The following is a 24,944-nucleotide window of genomic DNA, read 5'->3' on the forward strand; positions in this document are numbered from 1 at the left end:
AATGTGTAGATCCAATAGTACACTACACCGATCCAAATGCAGTAACTGGCTGTGAAAAGAAATATTCACTTGTCGGAATTTCCCACACATGGTTCCGCGTGCGGTACTTGCGAACAAACCGGGCTAATCAGAATATATTTCCCATCACCAGGACTGAAAGCAGCTGTCGCACGTTTTGAAACAGCTTTGACTCCGCCGCTGTCGTCAGGTTCCTGCCAAAAGACTATTGTTTCATGAGTCAGACAGATAGAAGCCGTTGTGTGACTGGTTCGGACTGTGCAATGAATGGAAGGTCATGAACCAACACAATTTTCTGATGGCTTGATAAGTTATCGAGATGATGTGTGATCCCAGAGTGTTACAGAGAATTGATGTCCTTCATTATATTTCCTTATGGCTCTCCTGAGCTTTGGCCACATCCTAAGAGAGTGGATAACAAAATTCCAGTCATTTGAGAAAACAGTCATCATGAACTATTCTTATGATGGTTAGCTCTTAAACCTTACAAGTCTTAGCAGAGAAGTGTGATAATTTCGCGATTTGTTTATTTTTTCTGTCTCCTAAAGATACGTCCACGGAATCTTTGTTAGCTTCCATTGGCCTTTAACAGATCATGTTACAGTTCCACTTTTTTCTCTCTTACTAAGGGCTAACGCATCCAACTATTGAAGCGATGACCCAATGGTTCTATTTAGAATACATTGCGCACAACAAAAATAAGACTTATTATGGAGGCAAAGTTGTTTCACGAATAGATGGAATTTAGATGACATATGTCAGCTGATAGAAAACCTGTCAAATTGTACTTCATTTTCGTACAACCCTTGGAAATTCATATGTTCTGAATTCCCTATGGATGTTACAAAACTAGATCTTGCTTGATAGTCATCATTATTACGAATTTAAAGAATGTCGAGAAAGATTGTAACAAATTCCTGTGGATAGGAGCTAAGGCGCGCTACTATTCTATTGTAGGCTGTTTGGTTTAACTTACATCTAGAAAAGATGCAGTGCAATTCACGTTACATGTTCTGCTGTTGACCGGCTCCTCAGAAGACATTTCATAATAAGGACAGTGTGACAGACGAGATCTTTATTGGTCTTGCTGTGGAAGATTTGGGGTATTTGGACATTCAGAATTCGGATAACAGTTTAGCACAAAATGTAATGTCTTCAGATAACGATGCTCTGTGCAATAAATGATAATTTAGGCTCTTGCATATCATTTACTTTATGTAACCGGCCACCACGCAGTGTGAAACGTGCACCGAAAATATAGCTTGAACGCTAATACTATCGTAAAACGGTGGGCAAATTACATAACTTATAATGGATGCATTGTAAACACGGAGAGTTTGTCTACAGCAGAGGTGATCGAAGAGTTTTCAGCAACCTTGTGAGTGGTTTCTTGTATGAAAAAGGTGGTTATCCTTATGGCGCCTCATCTGAAAGATCGACATTGCAATTTGGTTACCAAAATGGCCAGCGCAGACCCCGAAAAACTAATCACGAATAATTATACAGTTAGCACGACTGTACTCCAATTTTAACTTCTCAGACGTGTCTTCAGTTCTTAGCGTACGATCAAGTTAAAAGCTGAGTAAGTTAGGTTCATCGAACAAGTTGGCTGGAATTTGGCTATGTGAAGCAGTTTATCGCACTTTCAAAGTATTTGCTTCACTAGGACTGGGACAACGGCAGTGTGATAAAGACGCTAGCTAACATAAAACATCTTATCAAAGTCTATAGGTGATCCTATTTGTTGTTCATTATCTTATTGGCTTTACAAGTCAAATTAAGAGAAAACAAGTGACCATCAGCGTGCACTGCTTCAACATGGACGCTATGTACACTGTATGCAATTTCAAGAGGGGTGATTTTTAATTTTGGTTACCAAAAACGTTTTAATCATTGAAAACAGTTTCGATAACTTTTAATTCTGATCTGTGCTCGCATAGGAAAGATTGGCATTCGCTCAATTTAGCTGCCGACATCACCAACACTATTCAGTCTGCTGTCATAACATGCTGGAGATGATCGAGGTTACAGTAGTCTACGTCAGGACTATACCCGTTGGTCCTCGCCAACGTAAGTCTCACCAAAGGAATCACTCTATATGAAGAGTAAATCCGTCAGTTAGGGAGCCTGTTCCCAAGTACGTGAGTGAGAGACGAGCAGCACTGTATCTTGTCTAAGTACCGGTTAGTCATCTCTCTAATCGACCACTCGTATTTATTATTGTTCTATTATGTATTACGTATGAACATATATGTATAATCGTAAGCTACTAATCGAGAGGACCCAGGTTCAAATCTCCCACGGGAAACGACATGAGTGAAAGAGCTAAAGTAATGCTTTTTGTAGTTTCGACAGATTCGGCAACCTCAGATTTTGCAAAGACATGTATTGATTGGCTCAGATCTATCCAGTATATGTAAAAATTGACGACAGGGTGCCTAAAATTGTTCACTGACCCAGATGACTGTTCTCAATTCACCGGCAATTAAGCTGACTGGCTCTGAAATGCTCACAGAAGTTCCAAAATCTCCACAGTACTGCAAAGAAGTATATTTGACAAACGGCCAAACTACGTAACTTTATTGATGCGATGACTGACAAATTTAACTATTTATGTTGGTGATGGGACCTGCGTCGTTTCATACAACTACTGATCGCGAATTTACCTGCAGTTTAATACGTGAAAAGGAGATTGGGACAATCCACAGCCTATACTGTAAAAAGGTAACAATTGATTGCGTCAACAACAGGAAGTCATTTCGATTCATTAAATACATACCAAAGGCAATCACATTCCAAAATAGAGAATCGCCGGATGTGATTCGGACTTGCGACGCCTCCCGTCTACAGGTCGGATGTCCTGGTGAGTGAGCAACCTTAAGGCATCCATGCGGTAATAGAGAGATCAGTCCTGTTGAAGAACTTCTCACATTTGTTCGAACCATACGTAGTTGGGTCAAAGGCCGAATTCACATATTTTTAACGTCGAGTTTTGCCGCCAGGACAACCCATCTAAGCATCACTGAGACTTAAAAATCGCCTCTTGAGAATGTCAGCTTTTCCGATACTTTTGCAATGCACCAGGTAAGACATTGTTCAGGAAACCAGTACGGTTTTTTTACAAACCGCAAGCACTGCTTCTGTATAAAAAGAGAAAATCTGATTTATTGAGAAACCTATAGGGATAGAAGCCCATATGGAAGTTCACCTAATGGATAAAGTTGTCGTTGTCTCAGTACAGCATTTAATTTTCTGAGGCGTCTACTGGGGTTTATACAGGACCCAAAATATATTTATAGAACTACGTTTTGCAACATCAAAACCACTTCTAGTTACCCACTCAGAAAGTAAGCAGACAAATATCGAAATACGACTGGAAATTTATCGCATGTCAGTTATCGGTCCAGTATGGAAACACTCCAATTGGTGGAATATCTTGATCTTCACAGAGCTAGTCCACGGACGGTGGAGTGCTGAATCGCTGACCACTGACAATAAAAGTAAATATAAATGCTCTATTGCTATCAAATGCCTAGAATGGTAAATTAATCAGCTAAAGGTAAAATATTACACTTCGTTTGTTATCAGGTTTGAAGTAAGTGAATTATATGGGAGGTCATGAAACTTATTTTAGGCTTTCTCACATTTAGGACTGACTTTAATCTTGGACCAGGATCCACCAACATGACGGATGAGGAATGCGTTTTTTTCACTCCAACCAATCTGAACTTTGGTGATCTTTTACAAACGGATGGCTAGGAAATATTCGTGTTAAACACAAAGTCAGCCAAGTGATGAAATGTATGATGCGAGTTTCGGGGAGAAGTCAACGTTGCCTGCGTGTCTATTTACGGCTTCGATTAGGTCCATGAAGGATTGGTTCGCATCACACATTTTCTCGAAAATATCTGATAACTTCATCTAAAGGATCAATAAGAGCTGTGTGTGAGTGAATCAGCTTATCAGTGCACGCCAGATAGTATAATAAACCACTGGAATTGCGACTGGTCTGTTATATGGCAAGTTTAGATCGACGATGATAGAAGTTGGAAATTAGGCTGATTGAACAGTTAAGTGTAAACAGGCTGGAGCACAGGAAACCACCCTTCATGCCTGTTGTAACCTGTCCTATGGAAACCAAATTGATTTACAAAGGAGTGTATTTATCAAAATCAGTTCATTTTGGGTTTGAGGACTGTACCTACCTGCTAAGCTCCAAGAAGGGCGAAACCCGTCATGGGATGTCGAAGCGTTTTCAACAACACTGTGAAAATATACCGCGATATCCCGAATATCGTACCAGCTAAAAAATGAGGCGTTTTCTGCGCAGCATATTCAGTTTGGGAACATCATAAACGAGAGGTTCACTTGAGTCACCCGTGCAGACCAAATTGATATGCAAATGAGTGTATTTGTCGATATCCCAATCTCAGTCAATTTGGCGATATGCATGAGCAACATGCACGACGTAAAAATGAACTGTGATTGTACAACGGTATTTGATGGGAACGCACGGATACATACTGCTGCAAAAACGTCTGTGGTCTAATTTTTCCAATGTATTCAAATCTCAAATTAGCCTATCAAGGTAACTGACAGATGAATTTGTAGAATACATACTCACATGATTCTCGTTTGAAAAATCGTCCTTCTGTTCCGGCTCAGTCTTTGTGGTGAGCCCACACCAAAGGGAGGAAGAACTGGACTCGAGCTTCACTCCTGTTAGAGCTAATCAGCAGTTCATCTCCTTGGTCGTGCCCGGGTTTGGAACCCTCACATCTGATATGTGAGGTGAGAGTGTTATACCTACTGCGCCAGTGCACCTTGGATTAATCCGAATTTTTACGTCTGAACGGGTGAAAATGAATTTTTGACTGGGCTACTGATCGGAACAAACTTATTTGGAATTACGTGTTATGACTGTAGGCTGAAACCTGTCAATCTGGTCGTGTACAGTGGTCGTATATATGAGCAAGCTTACACTTCAGCGTGGTTCTTCGACACCATGGGAAGTCAGGCACGTGTGTGCAAGTCAGAGGTTTCAAACGAAATGAAAGTTTTAACGTAAAGCCAGGAAGATTTAAATCTTGGGATGGAAAGTTGCTGTCCACTCATGTTAGCCAAAAACAGGACGAACGCTTAACATACTGGAAGACAGCTCATATATGGCAGAATTCGACCTGCTCGCCAAAGTAACGTGGGCAGGTTTCAGGGTAGCCCCCCACTGTGCATATAGGGTGTAAGAATATATACCTATGAATTTTGTTTCACAAAGGTGAGTAAAAAGTGCCCTTAGTATGATGCCAGAGGAACTAACCTTAGCCGTGACAATTGATTATACTGTACAGCTGTTTACACGCTTACTAGGAATCATCAGAGGTTCGCAACTCACGAAACTACATGGAGTTTCGAACCTCCGAAATCACATATGGCGTCATTCATTCCTCGGTAACGAAATTCACACCACGTAGTCAGCTGCTGACTATCCTCTCTAGTGAGGTCTTCTCAGATGGAAATTTTGCCAACTGAGCGAATTTTATTATCCCCTTAAGCTACGTATGGTTTGGTGGCAGTATGCGGAGACTAAAAATTTCTGATGGGGTTCTCCTTCAAATGAAAATCATCTACCAACGATCTAAAAGCAGCTCAGAGGAAGAGTGACATTCACGCGATGAGTGAAAATTTGGCCTGAGAGTTTGTCATTTGGTAAGCGACTTGATGATTGCAAGTGAGGAGGAAACAGCTATCCAGCTTAGATTGGCTTCACTACTGGTGGACTTTCGGGTTAAAATGCGACCGTCGTCCCAGAAAGACCTCGTAGACGACAACCTTGCGTTCGGACCCACTGTGTCATGTAGAGTCACTTTTCACTATTCAACTCAGTAGGCATTTGGACATATATATTCCACCGTCCATTTAGAGAAAGTCCGATTGCCGTTGCTGGTATATATCAACGCAGCTGCAATTAGTAAGTCACATGAGAGGAAGTATGATCGGATGCATTTTGGAAACGGATTTAGGGGTTTTCTGACCCGAGCTTTCGACCAAGTCCGCTCTTAATGTGGTCTGTTCTAAATGGTGAAATTACGAAAAAATTCTTTTTGCTCTGTGGTGATTGGGGGCCTAAACAGTGTTTTTGGATATTTATTGGCATTTTGAGTTTTGCTGGCGAGCTACTGTTTAGTTGCTAATTAGCAGGAAGCACATCCATTATGTAGGCTGCGAGGTAGAGTTCTCACCATTTCACGTCTGTTCAGGAACCACACGAAATTGGTTAAACGTAGGTACTGTCCAGTTCAAACGAGCGTTAGTTAAATAGTATAAGGCGAAATGGCGGGCTTCCTGCTTGCTTATTTCCGTGAAGAAAAGAAGGATTTCAATGTACGGAGTTCAGAAAATGAACAGCAGTTTTAGGACATTCGGTTTCAGTGGCCCAGAGAATTTAGCTTTTATGAAGTTAGCAGCAGCTTCTTTCCCAGTCCCTTCAAGTAAATTTTCAAGCAGATTTGGTCCTAGTGATGTTACCAATTAGTTCTGTAGACCAAACTCCTCAAGATGAAACGGACATTGTGCCTACATATATATATATATATATATATATATATATATATATTGATGCGATGCATAACATTGCAGTTTTAGGCAAATGTATCGTGAATGAGGTCAAAGCCAGTAGACAAGGACTTTCGGGAGCCTACCGAAGTATACCCAAGGATATTTGCAAATTATATAATAGATTTCGAGTAAGTGAAACACAATCTGCTGATGGGTCGTTGTCGGCCGACTTAGCATACCTAGTTAAACAAATAGACGAGTTGAGGGAAAATTTAGTGTGATCATCCAAATTTCGACGGAGTTTCTAAAAGTCAGGCGAAGCCTGAGGATTTATTAAAAGTATGGCGCATACAAACATCACATTGCGAACGATAACTTAGATCTCTGATATTCAATCCTGATGGATTTTGATGGGGATATCCTGTGTCAGCTTTAATGACATCGTAATCCCAGTGCCTTCGTGCAACGTCTTAGTGCGGAAGCTTAGATTATTCGCTATTTGTCAGGAGACTTCCGTTTCTTCTACATGCCGTGCAACATGGGAAATAAGTAAACATTGAGAAAGGCTTGTAACAACCTAAATTATTCACACAATGATTCGGCTTATAACTGAGAATTTTTCTGGTGTTGACGATAGTTTTTTGCATGAACTTTTGGCAATGAGTAGAGTATAACATAAATTCGCTTATCTGGCGGTTTGGAGATGAAAAATTTGACAGGAGAGAGGAGAATATCATGAGAAGTCCTATATGACCACACCTTGAAAAAGAACTGTTTACACAAATTCAGAAATTGTTGCTTCTAGACGGTATGTAGACTGTTTTTCCTCCGAATGCTGAATGTTTTTTTGTTTTTGAAAATCCTGTTTGAAGTGAAACGCAGTACAAAAAGGATATTTTGGCCTCATTCTCCTGTTGTGATCTTTCGGTTGATAGTCTGCATACGGGAATCGGTGCTATTTGAGCTCACCTAATTCAGTGTTTGCAGCTGCGTTAGCTAACTTTTGACGCTGCCTTGTGTACCCAACCTGGGATATTTCCATATATCCGTCACAAGGCACATGTTATGAGAAGTTACTTCATTAGGCTAACAACAAACAAACACTTCGTCAACCTTCTCTTTCATCCTTCGATAATATACCCAATTATAATAGCTTTACTGTATTTTGTATAGAGCTAATCGATGAATAAATCATGTATTCTTTGCGCAGCCTAAAATACCGCAACTGGTGGATAGAATCAAGGTTGACACCCATGAGTCTTTCCAGTATCTGTGAATCGCATAAAAGGCAGTAAGTTCATGTCATATTCGCGGTGTAGCTGTGCCTCTTCAGAAGTTAGTTTTTTCTCCGTCGGCTATTAGATGCTTTATCTGGAAAGTGAAGAACATTAAAATGTTCTTTGCCTTTGGGTTCTCCCTAAACAGTTTCCTCTGGAAAAGAAGACGAGAGTTACTACAACGTGGTCTCCCAGGTTTTTTAAAATTTTTTTTGAAGATAGGAATATAATACAGATACAAGTATTTTATTCCAAAAGAGTTGTGTGAAATCGAGAGCGATACACCCCTCTATCAGGAAAACTAACATTCCGGGTTCACCTTCAAACAAAACGCAAAATATTTCTAAAATCGAAGTTCACAGCTGGGTTACAAACAGATACTTATATGGCCAAGGCCGCACTAGGATAAAATGACTTTCATGCTTCTTACTTTTACTTTACTTTTACTTTACTTGCACCTCGAAACACTGCTTTTCTCTAACCGGGTAGCTGAAACTACGATTCTCCGTCTGAACAGTTGCGACTGCCGAATCCAGATGCAAATTGAGATGAAAATGGAAATAGTGAGATTTTTCCTGTGTCTATCAGAACGTCGGTCAGGATTCATCATTGATATTTGCTCACAGTGCTAAACTTAGATAACGGAAAGACTACAAAATGAAAGGTAGAATTTAGGGTTTTATTTTTGTTATGATCCATTGAGGATCCTATGAGGACCAATGCAAGACTCCCCAGGAGTAGGATGTTTGGTCAAACCGAGAGCTCGTTGGTGGATTTAGTCGTGTGACACAACTTTCAACATACTTGGTATATCTTCACACTGTAGGCGGATAATCTTAGGAGCCAGTGATACAGCGATCGGAAGCCACTAGAACAGTATGGTCATTGAGTTTAAGGCTGAGCTTATTAGCCTGTTATATTATGGGTATTTTAAAGCGATTTATTACCATTTGCAAATTTATGCCATTGGTAAGACTTGTTCCAGCTCATACGCATCTATTTCAAGTGTTGTATTAGAAGCACTTAAAAATGTCTGACGTTTCATCCGTAGGTTGCAAGAATGTTCTGAAATTTCAACTGAGTTTTTATTTTAAAATAAATGGGAAGTGTGCTGAAAAGCTTGGGAACCACTGTGAAACCGGTTCATCCTCGCTAAGAACCATAAAACATTGGGCATCTCGCGGAGCGCCAATGATTTTGGTTGTTCCTCGTCAAAGGAACTAATCGGCCAAAGCATGTAGTTTTCAACTACTATGTGCAATGCGGTGAAACTGAATCTTTCAGAAGACGCCCAATGCTGACCGTGTGCAGAACGAATTGAACTGCTTTACAAGGCTTCTTGGCTTTTCATGACGAATAAACATCACCGATGCGATGAAATCTCACATAAATCTTCGATCAGCGATTACCTTCTAGTACAGCCTGATGCGAAGGTGTCGCTCTACCGGGATATTGAGGAACGCAGAAAGAGGCAGGCTTCACTCTTCTTGAAGCCCATCGGGTAGTTGAGACCCCCGGTTTTCCGTCAACCGTATCTTTGTGAGAACTGCCGAAGGTTTCTCAGCAACCTCAGGAGGGGTGTATTCCGCCAATTAAAACACGGTTCAATTTATATCTTTGTAATGTACGACTCATGAGGTTGCTGAAAGTCCATCGCTAGCCCACGACCGGTTTCGCCCTTTTTGGGGCTCATCAGGTAGGCGCAGTCCCCGGGTTTTCATCAACCTTTTGTTCTACTGGAAACCAAATTGAACGAAATTAGCGGATATACACTCATTTGCAAACTTATTTGTTTTTTTTCGACTGACTCACATGGAGCCCAGCTGAATCAGGTGATTGGATGTTGATGATGGTTGATAGACGGAAATTCCAAGTTGGAATAAGCCATAGAAGTCTGAATACAATATAAATCTGGGTAGGTCTAATTGAATATTCTTTCATTGCGCGCGCGAAAATCTCGGAAATTGTGAATTCCTGATTTTTTTGAGTCTCAGGTTTCCTGGAAATCAAAGTGGGCACGAGGAAAAAATCTACAGAACTCAGTTGAACCAGTATTTGTTTCATAGATTATTCGACGGACCAGATATTAGTCTGCGATGTGCTATCAGCACAGATGCATTTACAGGATTTCCGACTTTGCGTCTGTTGACGAAAACAACCATTTGACCAATGAAAGACCTAGGTGAGAGTGGATGCACTAATATAAACCTGCAGGTGGCCAGCAACATAGTTGACCTCCTGCTGCTTACGGAATAGAAAGGAGAATCGGTCGAGAAATCGGTGCACTGCATTGGCAAAACCTACTTCGCTGAAACCATAACATTAGGCCTACACTGATGTCTCCATAAACTTAGAGTTAGTTATACACTGAGTGAATAGGTGGATGCTCAGAGACCAAATTTGAATAGTATCCACGGACCGACAACCAGCCTAGTTATACAGTCCCATTTTAACGTATATTTTGCCCTCCTGTTCTTGTTGATCTGAAAGTTTCAGAAGTTAGTTTACGGAAAATTCCTGATTTGACAAGTGGAAGTCTTCAATAATAACTCCAAGTGTGAGCAACAACTTCCTGTCTTGAACAAGGATTAAAATAACACGACCAAATGCATGAACCCCTGTTATTGTCACGTATGTCGAACATCTCATCAAGTTCATTTGAAAAGTGGACTAAATATAGTATGAAATTGTCTGACACCGTAGGTGTATACCATAAAGGGATGAATTTGGGGTCGTGTAGCTAGCTAGCCTTAATGCTTGACGTAGTTTTGCTTGTTTGAACAGTGTGTGTCTATGTATTTGACCCTGGTTAGTCTTAGGTAAATATGGAGCATACATCTACACTCCATAGGTATGTGGCTTATGCGTACGTGGCGAAGATCAAGGCAGAGATCGAGGACCAAAAACACAATGCACGAGTAATCTTCAACCAAAAGTGGAAGGAGTTTCATTCGCCCTCTCTACAATGTAAGACTTTGTGTCCGAAGCAAGGAAATGTTCGATGCTGGTATCAAAATAATGGCACTAAAGACAGCTGTCTAAGGGAAATATTAGCTCACTGATAATCCTGTTGCTGTTGGTTTACAGAGATTAGGAGAACAGGTAAACGAAGATAGGAAAACAGAGTTAGTTCTTCATATCTTGTAATTCAATGATTGGAGTGTATCCGCACTGAGTGGTTATCTCAGAAAAACGATCACTTTGGGACCCTAGAAGGTAATCTACGTAAGTTATGAATTAATTTAAGGTCATTCTGGTCGTGGCTTGCTCCTGGGCGTGACTCACGCTTTCAACGGTAGCTTCAATTAATAAGCAACGCAAATCGATACCAAAAGGCCGGGAAATACTTCAAAATGTTTCATTTTTGTTGATATCCATAATTATTGTGTGCTCCGCAAATGTTCATGGATATTTGAACTGATAATATCCCGGTTGGTAGTTAAGAGCCAAACCGTCCGGCTACGAACGGCTGACCAGCACTGGATTAGCTCGTACTGAGACAGAATAAAGCGCTATCAAGAACACTCAGAATCTACACATGGACCAAAGTGGAGCGTGATAAAATTGAAGGGTATAGTCTACGGTAGTCAACTTGAGGAACTGTTTCAGTGTGTAATCGTGGGATATACCTTTAATAACTATTATTCAGGTCACAGTAAGATCGTGTTATTTGTACACTAGGCGTGCATGTATGCTGGGCTGACTTTGAGCAACCTGTCAACATCTCAAACTTGCGTATGCTCACGCTAAGCTCAGTTTCTGTGTTCTAGCATTTCGTACGATCTGTGAGATATTTAAGTCACATAATAGCTTGTAAATAGAGATAAAACCAGAAAATTCCATCAAATGATGTCACTGAACAAAATAGCCGGTCAGACGTTGTGTTAGAGCATTAATGTCGCGATATTTTGTATAGCCGTTTGATCTTCCGAAAGCGATGCTGAATTAGCCGATATACGCAAGCATCTGCCTTGATCCACTAGAGTTCTGATGGAGACAGCGTGTTCAAACTGAAATACCACACCAAAAGTAGGGATTAACGGAACACGTGTTTTTGGATAAACCAAAATAATACAATCTCGTCCGTAGCTGCACCGAAGTTACACAATGAAATACTCAGTGATTATGGAAAACCATTTGCTCCCTACCCATATCACCGCTCCGCGTTGTTGTGACTTCTCTGACGCAAGCCAACGAGATGAGCCCAAATAAGGGCGACAGTTCGTGCGGCTCAGTTTTCCGTTACACGATTACGGCTGTACTGTTAACTTTCCAGTTACTGCACCCGGTTCCACAGGAATGGAAAACGATATCACATGCAAGTCCGTCACCGTTATATTCACCGTTATATTGTCCATTCTGCTGAGAACGTAAAGCTTATGTTTGGTCTGCGAAACCAGAGAGCGTACCCTGCAAATCATTACTCTAGTTTCTGACAGGAGATCACTGGGTCACGACTTAATGCACCTCACAAACCCTAGGTGAGAAGGCGTTTCACTTACAACGACTCCCCTCGTAACCCTGTACTGACTTCAGGAATTTCATGTCAATTGGTCGATACGATAATCAGCCGAGAAATGCTGTGACGAGCAGTGTACGCATCAGCTTTGGGCCCTGTGCTGTACAAAAGTTTATCTTGCTATGTAACTAAGATATACTCAATTTTGCTGTTTTTTTTGAAACATCAGTTATCAGTTGGGAGCTTAGGAAGTCCAAAGAGAAATGCACCAGAATTATCTGCGACTCAACTATTCTTGACTGATTAGGGGTGTAAGTAATTCACACATAGGTTTTGGGGTTCACGTCACATGAGAATGTGTTGGCAGATTCTTCGACTGATAATTTCGGGCAGGGAGTTCCATCTCTCCTTTTGAATCTCATTTTATGAGAATATCATTCATACTATTCCGCTATTGTCCTTATGGCTCTACCGAAATTTCCATCCGCTTAAAGTGACAAGAAATCAGAAAAACAGGATTTCTTACAATCCGAAATGAATCATCTTGCTGTATTTAGGACAGATTCAGTGGAAAATTCCTGCAACAGAAGTTTTGTGGACTTACTAAAATCGGTCGATGTAGAGTGGCTGTTTTTTGTCGTATATTAGGGCAAGACTTTCTCCGCAACAAGTTGGCAAACAATTGTTTTTGGATAAAACAGTATCTTAGTTACCTTGGTACTTATTTGCCAGCCGATTTAAGCTTACCATGCTTGGTTCTAAAAAATGACCTTTTGTGACCATTCTTTTGGCCGACAGGTCTAAAATGTCACTCGTTATCCAAATGCTGATCGTTGCGATCCCGTCGATCAGATTCGTTTGTGTGCGCGTTGGACTCATTCTGCATTGCGTACAAGTTAATGATTTTTATATCCTTGTGGGGGACAGCCACAGCGTCATGTGGAAAAAGCCGTAGTACTCAAGGGATTAGTAATTGAAAAACAAGGTAGCAGATAATGATATTCTCAGTTAGAGGAAAGAATCTGAGATGGGTTTTAACAGAGGAATGGTCAAATCTAGATACACACCATAAGTGCTATTCTTTTTGTTGCTAAATCTTCCAGAAGACTAACTTCTTATCATAAGGTGTGTGCTATGAATGATGAAAATTTACTAACCACAGAAGTTTGGTATTCACTGGAGGTTTAGCAATGACTGACTTATGCAAAAGCATAACCGATATACTAGTTCGCTTCAAGTGTGTTCCGCTTCCAAATCCCTGCGGTAGAAGAACAAAACACATCTCAGCGGCATGTCTCATTTGCATATTTGTCTTATGGCATGAAGTCAACCAAAACATATAATGTAATAGTCAGAAAGAATTGTGCCATTGCTTTGTTGATTGTTGGCTATTTTCGAGCTACCTCAAAATTATGCCACCCAAATATGCTTCAGCTTATGTATTCCAGCACTGATTCACAAAAATGCACACTGGAAGCTAACCAGGACTTAGAATTTTTTTAAAGTCCTATGAATTACCATATCTTAACCATTTACTACCGCGTAGAACTCGTTATTGATCAATGTGACACTGTTTGGTTGTTTCCTAAAACAAACTTCAGTAATCCAGGTGAGCACTAGTGAAAGGAAGAAAGTCCTTCACTGCGAAGTTGTTTATTAGCAAACACCAAATGAACAGTTACAAGCTATTGGACAAGAAAGTAAACATCTCACATGCACACAGTTTTCAAAAACCAAAGGCCCCCACGCGTCTTCTTGATATTGCAAACGAACACTGAAAATCAGTTCCACAAGTTCCGTATAAGCCTCACCTTCCATTAGAAAAGGGTGGAGCTTCGAGAAAACTACATACTACTCCCAGGCCTCATCAGCAGTATCTGCCGTTACACTGTTAGCGTGATAAAGTTTATGTTACAGCATACCACAAAAGCTGACGAAACCCAAACACAGGGCGAAATTCACGAGCTTACCAAATGCAGTTAGGCTTTTCACCTCCATGTGGAACAACGGAGTCTATGATTGTGCTATGATGGAACGTCCTGTTAAGATTTTCCAATTCCACTGAATTGCACCTTTATCATTTTACGAATTAACCAGAGAGAATTGGGGGACTAGGAGTAGCTGTGACACCTCGACTAAGTGCTAGTCATTCAATATTGGTCAATGATAAAAATGACGTTACCCTTTGAAATCGATTGCAGCGTAGAAAGCAAGCAAAGTGGAAATAAAGTTATCCATCTCTCAAACTGGACGAACCCAATTACATGGAGCTTTTGTGTGTATGCCGTCCCTGGTACAACAGTTTGTCATCATCAGTCTCAAAACTTTTGTCCGTTATGCCAGGAGGATTATCTGCATTTCCGCATCTACCGAAACTTTTTTGTTTCTGTCTGAGATGACAGGGGCTTAATTTACAAAAAGTGGTTTCTTTGCACTTCGTTTATCGCGTTCAAAAATTCCCGCAGATCTTGATATCTACGGGAATTGTCGGCAAATTTTGTTATATTTTTTCGAATTATTCTGGTGTTGCGATTTATATTCTGGAAATCGTCTCAAACGAATAATAAGACTACATAATTTTAATGGACTTTTGAGAGTTCGTTTCCAAGTTCCTTCTTGCAAGGTTTATTGGCCTGATGGAGAATGCGATGAGGCGTCGACAAACGTTGTTAGAATTAATAAGGGGTTAAACTATCAGTTATGCCCTGCTTAAGCATCTTCAGACATCTGAACTCCGGATCGAGCGTACACCTTCAACCGAAATAATTAATTAATTGGTGAACCGTTGGGTAAGGATTCACCAGTTGATTGATCCAAACCGTTCTAGTAGTACTGAGATGTGTACGCAATACAAGATTTCGGTCATTAGTTCAGGATCTTTAAATTTATTTGGTTTGGCTCATCTTGTCTAAAACAGACTTAATCTTTTTGAGAAATACACTCATCTTTGAATCAATTTGGTTTTAATGAAAGACTCAACTGAATCTCTCATTTATGATATCCTACAACTGAATGTGCTGAACACGGGCCGCCTCATGTTTCAGTGGCACGATATTCGAGATATTGCAGTATATTTTCATAAGGGAAACTACTCACAATGTTTCTGGAAACTAAATCTTTTTTATATCACCAACTGGTCTTCAAGTGTAATCACAGTCACTAGTTGATGGGACCTGCTAGAGACATTTCAGTGGGTTGCATGAAATATACTAATAGCCTTCAATTTTTTTATTGACCGGAAGTAAAGTCATGTTGATCTTATCAAGTCAATTTCTTCATTTTAAACCTCAAGGTTCAGACCTTAAATGTCATACTCCATCAAGCTAGTTCAGAACGACATATGTCGTCTAGCTTCTGCATACAACAAAAAGCTAAGCGGTCGCAATCCTTCCGATTGGCTTTGATCAGATTTGATAGCAGCCGTCATGACTGTTCACTGAAAACCAAAGTTTGTGACGTCCATTTCAAACAGCACTATAAATGATTGCTTCGCTAGATAAATACAAACACTAATAATATTTTCAGTGACCAGCTCAGCAAAGTAGATTCATAGAATTAGATTCATTCATCTTACGGTATTGAAGCGCGGCAGAGCCCTCTCTTTATGTTGTCGAATTCATCAGGGACTTCTCTGATAAGCAAGCATGTGATACTTGTGCTGTGAAGCTGACTAGGTCCAGTGAGGTTGAAAAAATTGCTGCTCTCCTACGGCTGAAAAAATACTGTGAATATTTTTTACCCCGGTCGGCTAAGTTCTTTGCGACACACTGGACGTCACTACCGAAAATCAGTAAACTTACCTCTGTGGTGTAAATCAGCTGCAGAACGGATGAGACTGCTTGCATACACCTTTGGAATATACTTCATGTACTTCTCAGGTCGAATCACCTTGATGATGTTGCAGTTAAGGTCTTCAAGTGAAGTAAACTAGCCTGTGTACCTGGACCCAGCAGAACTTGGGGTGTATGACAGAGCAACTATTACTTAACATGCTTGGGGAGATATGTTGTAACTCGGTGTCGATAGAAGTTAGGTTGAAGTATGAACGCGTACATAAGCTGAATGATGTCGCTGCGTTCCAGTGAGTCATGATACGCCAAACCTTACATTAACTCAGTCAAGCCTGAAGGTATAAATAAATTTGAAATTTTCAAACGTCACATTGACCATACAGTGTATGACTTCATTACAAAATGTAGCAACTACGATTCTGCAAAAGCTTTGCTGGAAAAATTTTATATTCGTCCGAAAAATATCGTGTATGCGCGCCACTTTTAGCTACATACAAACAAGAAACCGGTCAAGATGCTGACCAGTTCGTTCAAAAACGGAAGTCTTATGCGAAAGACTGTGTATTCAAAGCAGTAGCTGCAGTGGAACATACAAATGAAGCAGTCCGGGATGACTTCAACCGAGCAACCTTCAGTGTATTTTATTGAGTCATGAAGGTTTACAATCCGTCGCAAGACGATATGTCCAGTCTCCTCCTGAAGAGATCTGACCTTCTGTCTGTTTGTACTATTATCTGAATTCGATTTGAAAAGAGCGTGCTTATGTACTGGAGCGTTGGAAGGACTGGTTGCGTGACTAGGGACTGCGTGTATAAAATTAACTGTAACGATTGCACGAAGGTTTTCATAGGACACACTGCCAGGGAATTGCACATCAGAATTAGTAAGGATAAACAAACCACCAAGGAATGCACAAGAATAGCAAACGCTGGTCAAAGACTCAGCGATGGCGGTACGTGCCTTGGTCATGGAACGTAGAATAGATCTGGAGAATGTGGAAGTTTTAGGACACAGATCGTGATTCACACTCCAGAGGCTGATCGCCGAGGCGGTGGAAACGACTAAGCATCACAGCGTTACTAGAATCGAGGATGTGGAATTGGCGAGCGTATGGAAAGCGGTCTTAGATAAACCGAGTTGATACGTGACTGTGATTGTCAATCCATTGTCAACCCATTAGCGAAAACTGGGAGTGGGGATGAAAATCCCACCCGACCAAAGGTCACACACACAACCACACATACACAACCACACAGACGGACAGAAAGTTCAAACGTCCTTCAAGAGGGACCATCAAATGGACAGAACCAGAAGGACTAGACCCTAGGCTGGACCCAAACACATGTAGGTTTCTCCCACCCTAACACACAAAAATCCCTCGGCCGACACCCAACAGAGATTCAGCTTGACTTAGCTGATTGGTTCTCCTTCCGCCTTAAATCTCGACCAACTTCGGAACCTAACCACATGGGCTGACGAAGCGTTTGTGTCAAAAGCGGAACGTTGCCCAACACTAAATCTACCTACTGTCACCAAACGTCTTCGAAAACGATGACTACTCAATCGGTTCCAAGTGTTATTTCACCTGTTTGAACAAAACCAAGCTTGATTTTCACCGATCTTCCTATCCCGCTGTTCGGCCAGCCTTCGAACGGTAAGACCAGATAGCACCTTCAACGCCACAGCTACGAGGCTGATGCCGTGGTGATTTGCACACGGTATTGACATATGGTTTTTGAAGATAGGAATAAGTATCTACATGGCCGCATCCTGCGGGCACTTTTTCTCCATAGCACAAATCACATAAATGAGCCTTGTTAGATGGTCAAACAATGTGCCTGCGCGTTCGTTCTGATGGACTGGATAGTGCTTTCCAGTCCTTGTGACTTCCCAATATTCGGTACGGATGGTTGGCACCCTATTTCATGTTACGACGGGTGACCAAGGTTTATATTCTATTTGGCTGCATGCCACGTCTCCAGAGTCTGTGTTACCGGACGCCGGATAAATTGTTTTTCGAAGTATTCCGCCCTTATTTCCAGTCGAATATTTTGCGAATGAATTAATGTGCAGCCTTTTTCACTTAAAATTTCACTGACCGTTTATTCCTAGGGCAGCCTGTGGTATCGGTTGATGTAGGACACGGCTTTTCCCGAAGTCTGAAGCTTTCTCCATTTCAAGGGCTTTCGATATCCACCGAAGCTCTCAGTTTCCGCTCGAGCTTATCACTACTTGGCGTTTGAGGTATTTGCGTGCACCATCGTACCCATAGACTCTTGGTACAGACGTCCTCGCATTCATCGGGACTAGTAATCTCGGCGATATCGAGTGGTTATCTGATTGTATCGGAGAAGTTAGAAAGACACCACGCCACTAGCATATATCCTTTCACGTTTTGAAATACACTATCCATGTGCTCGCTACCAGTGCAGGATTGCTTTATTGTGGGGAGTTGTTGAGTTAGCTCAGATCGATACTGTTGAGCTATGGCAGTTCTTCGGAGATCGTAGCATGAGTCTTGCTGACTTGCGAGGGCCTGAAGAAAAAAATAACGGACTGTCAGGCGTGCACGCCCCTTAGTGCGATCGTAATTAAGGTGTGTGCCCCAGAGGGGACTGTAATCTTAAATTGTTGCTCTCCAACTGGGTTTATTTGCAGTTGGTAACCTTTAGGTTACGTGATGCGAACGTTTATGGTGAGAGTTCGTACTTGACAGAAACAGTTCACGATCAGCACAAAACTGGAAAAGTCGGTTTCCATTGTCTTTGAAGCGAGCATGAACTCCGAATCGACCACCTAGATGTGATTCCAAGGAACGCAGATGACTGACTTGGGCAATAAAATCGCTCACAACGAACTCATTGTCTGCTTGTTGTTCGAAGAATGAGCCAGGATAACACTCAAAAGAAGGCATCCTCCTCAAATCCGGAACTGCAGTCGGTTGGGGTATAAGCCGACATTACAAACAGGCATTGTTTCTATATTGAGAGTCATTGAGCTTGCTTGAGCCAAATAACCGGATATTGTTCACAGGGATCTAATTCAGCAAAACGTATTCAGCTCTGGGTCTGATTGCATCTCCCACACCATATATTTTTATCTTATGAGAACGACATGAGAACGAGCGCGTAAGATTTTACCTACGACGCAAGCCCAACCATTTCTAGCGCAGACAGAAGACCGAAACTTCAAGTACAATTCTTTCTTCCCCATTTGGAAATTCGAATTTTTAGAAATAATTTTGGTAATAACTCTGGTTACTTTGGACAGTAAAACTCAGAGCCCTTCATAGAACAATTACTCGTAGCAAAATACCTTTTCGCTCTTGATCTAACTACTCCACTTTGGCCTTCGTGGCATGATTACACCTTGTGGAACAAAGTTCCAGTCACTGTAGCCCGCGTGATTATTGCGGCACTCAAGCCTATCACCATCTCAGGGTAGCAGCTTTAAGACAAGCAACAAAAAATACCGCTGCCCTCGATAGACTATGATTGATTTGAGTGAAATGCTTCTCAAAAGTTAAAAGAGGTAGTCAGAGAAACTGGATAGTTAAGGAGCCCACCTAGTTTCGTGCTTCACCCAAGTGTGCGACAAACCGCTGTCCGATTTTCCATGTCTTCTTTGTGTCCGTTTGATGTTCGACGGAGTTCCAAATAGTGAGAACTTTTCCGCAAAACAACAGAGCTTTGTTGTAACAACACATACTCACATACTTTGCACGTATATCCCTTTTCACTGGGCACACTGCACTCTGGAAAGCTTCAAGTGTTTTATTATTGGATTTCTGGATTTCTTCACCTTGGGGTATAAAATACAGTGATTCGGTCATATTAGAGAGTATCATACGTGCAGTTGAAAACCACAACCTCGAACTTTACTGCATCATTTGAAGAATATTTCTAAGGGTGTTTTGTGCAAAAAGACTACCGCAACTTTGGCCGAACAATGCGAAAATTCAAACTGACATCTTTTATTAGAAATCTCTTTCAACAACGAATGCAACCCCAACATGTTATTTGATATATTTAGGCGTGCCTCACAGTTTTAGTTCTTACCAGAACGGTAGAATAATTTTGAGGTTATGTCACAGTGCCAAAAGGATAGATTATAATCGTCACAGAGGATGACCGGCGCTAGTTGTTTTGACAAATATCGTTTCATTTTAACTGGGATATTCTCTCCAAGTAAGGAAATTTCATGATTGGCGACCTGAGTAGAAAGCTATGGAGCAGGCTTATTTGCTGGAATTGGAACCCTTTTGAAAATAACACCAGCGCACTCCGCGACTAGATGAAGATCGGTTGGATGATTAACTTGATGAAATAAACCAAACTCCTACATCTAGCAAGACTAAATTTCAAGTGAGCAGAAAACTTACCAAAATCATTTAAAACAACCTCCGAAACGTAAATACTGTTCAGAAGGGTTTCTGCAAGGATTGGATTCATTATTCTGTGGTTTCCGGACTATTCAAGTTGGATAATGTATGACGTTCAGGCGAAAGTAGATCAGGCTATTGTTTCTCGTGTTTGGCTATAATAATGCGCAAAACCTCGTTTACCAGCCTGTCAAACTATCAACGAAATATCGGAGTGTGTATTGTTTGATAAGTAGCAACAAGTGTTGTTTCAGGAAGTCCGTTGGTTGCCACACTCATCGAGCACATGCTTCACTTTATTCATTAGTTTTGCTGCAACTGTTCCGGAGTTTTATTCGGTTATACACGTGGTGATCCATTTGTTCGAGAGCAGAACACTGCTGGTCATCTCCTTATTCCATGAGCACAAACATTTTCTCGCATACCAACCAATGTAGCAATTCCACTTGGACTGCCCAAAAATGGAATGAACGATGTCAACATGTGATTCTTAGTACTCGTGCAGAATGCAGTACATAAGATGACATTGTGAATTGGGGTTGGATCAGGGCCATCTGTTATTATTACCATAACAAAGCTCTGACTACTATTCGAGTTCTCCTAACTGAAGATTTTACGCATTTGTTTGAATGATGACCGTCCACAACTTTCCAATAATACATCCAAATATAGTATCCAGACGACTCATATTTACTTTGTAAGAAAACTGTTAACTGCCAAGGTTTAATTTGTTTGGTTCTAGAAATCCCTTCGTAGATTTTTCCACAGATTATTCGTAAGCAGCCACTGCAACAGTAATTTCATAGTATCGGGTCACATAAATTCATGTCTACTGCCACACACACACACACTGAAGGTACGGTCAAACTCTTGAAGTTTTAATGTTTGCTTAAAATGAACGGAGCAGCGGAAAACAGCCACTTTTGTTCCGCAATAAGCCTCACAGATGATTCCTTGACCATAAGTTGTCAGTTATGCCAATGTAATTAGTGGCCTACGTCCGCATCCAACAATAACCGATATCATTAGCCTCGTTTGTCAAGTTCCTCAAAAGAGGAAGTCCTCCCTTCAGGAATGGGTGTAGCAATCCCTCCATGCCAGTTTTTGCAGTAAGCAGCACATCTGTGCTCATTTGCACGGTTTTGATTTATCCCGACAAATTCTGCTTTTTGACTCACGGAGATAATATTCACATCAAACGAAGTTCAAGATGTCATCTTGTGTCAACAGAAACACCTTTCGCATATTACTATTGCTGTTTTCGTTCAAAGTTTAGAACAAATCAGGTGCAAACATAAAATGAGGGAGAGTAGTGGTGCTATTCAAACTAACTGTGCCGAAACATGACCAATAGTTTCATATCAACAACCAAATGCATAAAAATTCAGCAAAACTCGTGCTTTGTGATTTATGTTGAAAAATGGTTTAAATAGTCAACTATTGCATTTGCTGAAACCTAAAATGATCCCCAAGAAAATAGTTGCCCACATATGTGTCAAATTTACCACGAGTATCATGTAAATTAACAGGATTTTTCCACCCACCACCAGCTGCCGCGAACAAATTGTGATTTCGGAAATGTGACTAAGCGGAATGGTTATTTTTCTCAGGGGAGACATAGTTATTTGTTAGAGGTAAACCAGATGTTATATCCAGATGGTTTTAGTGGGTGGGCTATATGTTTTTACTGGCATGATGCCTACTGCCAGATGGTCACGTCTCACCTCAGAAAACGTAGGGCGGTGCAGTTTCGCTATTTTGCTCCGGATCTATAACCTTCAAAAGATAATGAAAATTTGGTTTGATTAAGGCCTGTTTGTTCAAAATATGCTAATTAAACTGCAGTGACAGCTACCTCATATGTTACCATGGGATTTCACTCCTTATGAGACCGACGTAAATATTGAGTACGAAAGAGAGGGCTTGCTCTCATTACCGACACTTTTTGACTATTTTATACCTAAGGTTCCTTCTTTTAAACTCGAAACTCACAGGTGAGTTTGTTTGCGATTTGTAGCTGTTAAAGTTTGAAGTGGTCTTGGGTGACGGATACAACAACCGGCAAATTGATTCCCTAAATAGAACCAGAAGTCGCTCAACGGCTCAGCTTATCCTGTTAATATTTTGATATGAGGGGGCTTTCGGGTAGACTAGAAATAAATGGCACGAGGCCACTGACCATTCAATCTCTTTCACGTTGGGACTGTAAAGTGTCAGGTAAGTGGTTGTAGAGGTACGTTGGTACATATGACCTTCTTTCCGAGTGCGCAAATCCTTGCTTTTGCTTTTGGCTATTCAGCATTTCTGCTGCCATCGTTTTCTTCTGTCACCTCTAAGGTGGTACTTTACACTGGAATTTTTCGAAAACGTATCTGCTTGTCACGACTTGCAAGATGCTCTATCTGGCAACAGAAAAGGCTCAAGTTTATGGGTCAGTTTCTGATAAAGGTTACCAGTTGGGCTTGGCCAACATGCGTTTCCTTGAAGCATGTCACATTTTCAATGAAAATACTGGCTAGGAATTTAAGCGCATTTGAAGCTGACTGCAGGCTGTGTTATTTCAATTAGCTGTCCCCGGAACACAAATGTGTCTATGATTTGACCACCAATTTGCAATTCACAAAGTTACCAAGATCTAAAACATTCATAGCTCGTAAAAACGAACTGTAACATAGTGGACTATATGTTTACTTCCGGTGACCACTAGTCACCTCTCTCGACTTCCGTGCCCTGAACTATCCTGAAGCAATCTAATACAAACCCAAAGTATAAACACCATGACCGCACGAGTACAAAAAGAACGTAGACTTATTTTCAGTTTGTCGAAAAATAGGTAGCACTGGTGTGTTTACTGGTGGCTGATCAGATGGCAGGTTATCCGTTCGCCGAGCTCGGCAATTGGCTCGACTGGAGATGAAACGTTCGCAAGCCAACTGCCAAACTCGGAGAACGCTCGACTGGAGATGAAACGTTCGCAAGCCAACTGCCAAACTCGGAGAACAGATCAGCTGCCTCAAAATTTAAAAACTTTCTTCCAAACCAATAGTAGCTTACTTATGGAAATTAGAAAAAGTTCAGAGAAATCTGGATAAAAATAACATATTTTCAGCTGTCTACTTTAGAAGCATTCTCTCAGGCTGTGTGAATCGATCAGGCGAATGATATTTCACACACCAGGCCGGGTCCGTATTCACCGATGCTATCGGTGGGGAGACTCGCGCGGGACCACAGTATTTTCATCAAAACAGCTCTGTAGGTCAGCATCAAACACCAACCAGCGCACTGCAAAACTATGGAGTTATTCGCTGCTTCAAATGAAAAAAAAACCGGAATAGAAGTTTGCCAGAAGAATATGGTACAGCTTGTCACTTCATTTGACTACATTTGGCACAAAGTATTAAACAAATACATGTAAGTTTAATGGCAAGACGGTCTAAAGATTGGTATTGTGGTGTAGACGAGACAAAACCTATATATTTTTACGTTGTGGGACACTGAGAACTATCCGTCAGCTTTCTCTAAATGTGAACTGTTTTATAAGCAGTAAAACAGAATGAGGTGATTTTAAAACATAAATTTGCGGTTCTAACAAAATTTACCTTTCAACAAACCGTACCAAAAGTGTTCTATGAAGTAAGCTGAACTGAAAGCAAGACTTTGTAGGAAAATATCGTTTTAGATGGGACTCACCTCCAAGAAGACATGGAAAGCAGATTAAATAACCCTTAGTGATCATCAGTATAGAGACTATTTGATGAGCACTCTGAGTGGGTGAACTAAAGGTAGACAATTTAATTTTTACTTAAGTAGTTACCATTACTTAACATCAAAGCATGCAAAAAATTTTATGGTTTAAAAAGACTTTTGTTTTTTGGTTTGCAAGCAAAGTCTGAGTCGAGTAGTTTAACAGTTGAACTTCAGCTTTACATTTCTCTATCATCTTGACAAATCCGTTATACAGCGAACTAATCTAGCTTATTTAAACTAGCCAGAGTGAATATCTTTGCAAAAATCACTCCAATCCCACTGTGTTCGACGATGTTCAAAACCGGATTTATCTGCCAGAACTCCATGAAATCAGAGAGGCGATGCGTGATAAACTTAATTAGTTTGAACGTCACAAGTGAAGAAGTTTGTCCAGTTTCTAGTGACGCTTGGGAGGACTTTTGACCATATTTTCATCGGTTGCCTGATTAGCTAAACTTGATACTTTAAAGCAAACGTACCGCAACGTGGACTACAAAGTGTCGCAGACCTGGTTTACATCAAAGGGTAGATTGGAAGGAAAGACGTTGAAGAATACAGATTTTACGGTGTTTCCATTCGCTATTTTTTTAGGCACACAGTCCTTAAACTAAGGTAACAGCTCCATCATCCACTTTTTTATAAACATAAAAACGGGTTTCTTTTGGCTGACCGCAAAATGCGAGTAACTTTATAAACGTCTTGGAAATCTTGAAATT

Source organism: Opisthorchis viverrini (genome assembly GCF_000715545.1).
Source record: "Opisthorchis viverrini unplaced genomic scaffold opera_v5_182, whole genome shotgun sequence".
NCBI classification, from domain to species: domain Eukaryota; kingdom Metazoa; phylum Platyhelminthes; class Trematoda; order Opisthorchiida; family Opisthorchiidae; genus Opisthorchis; species Opisthorchis viverrini.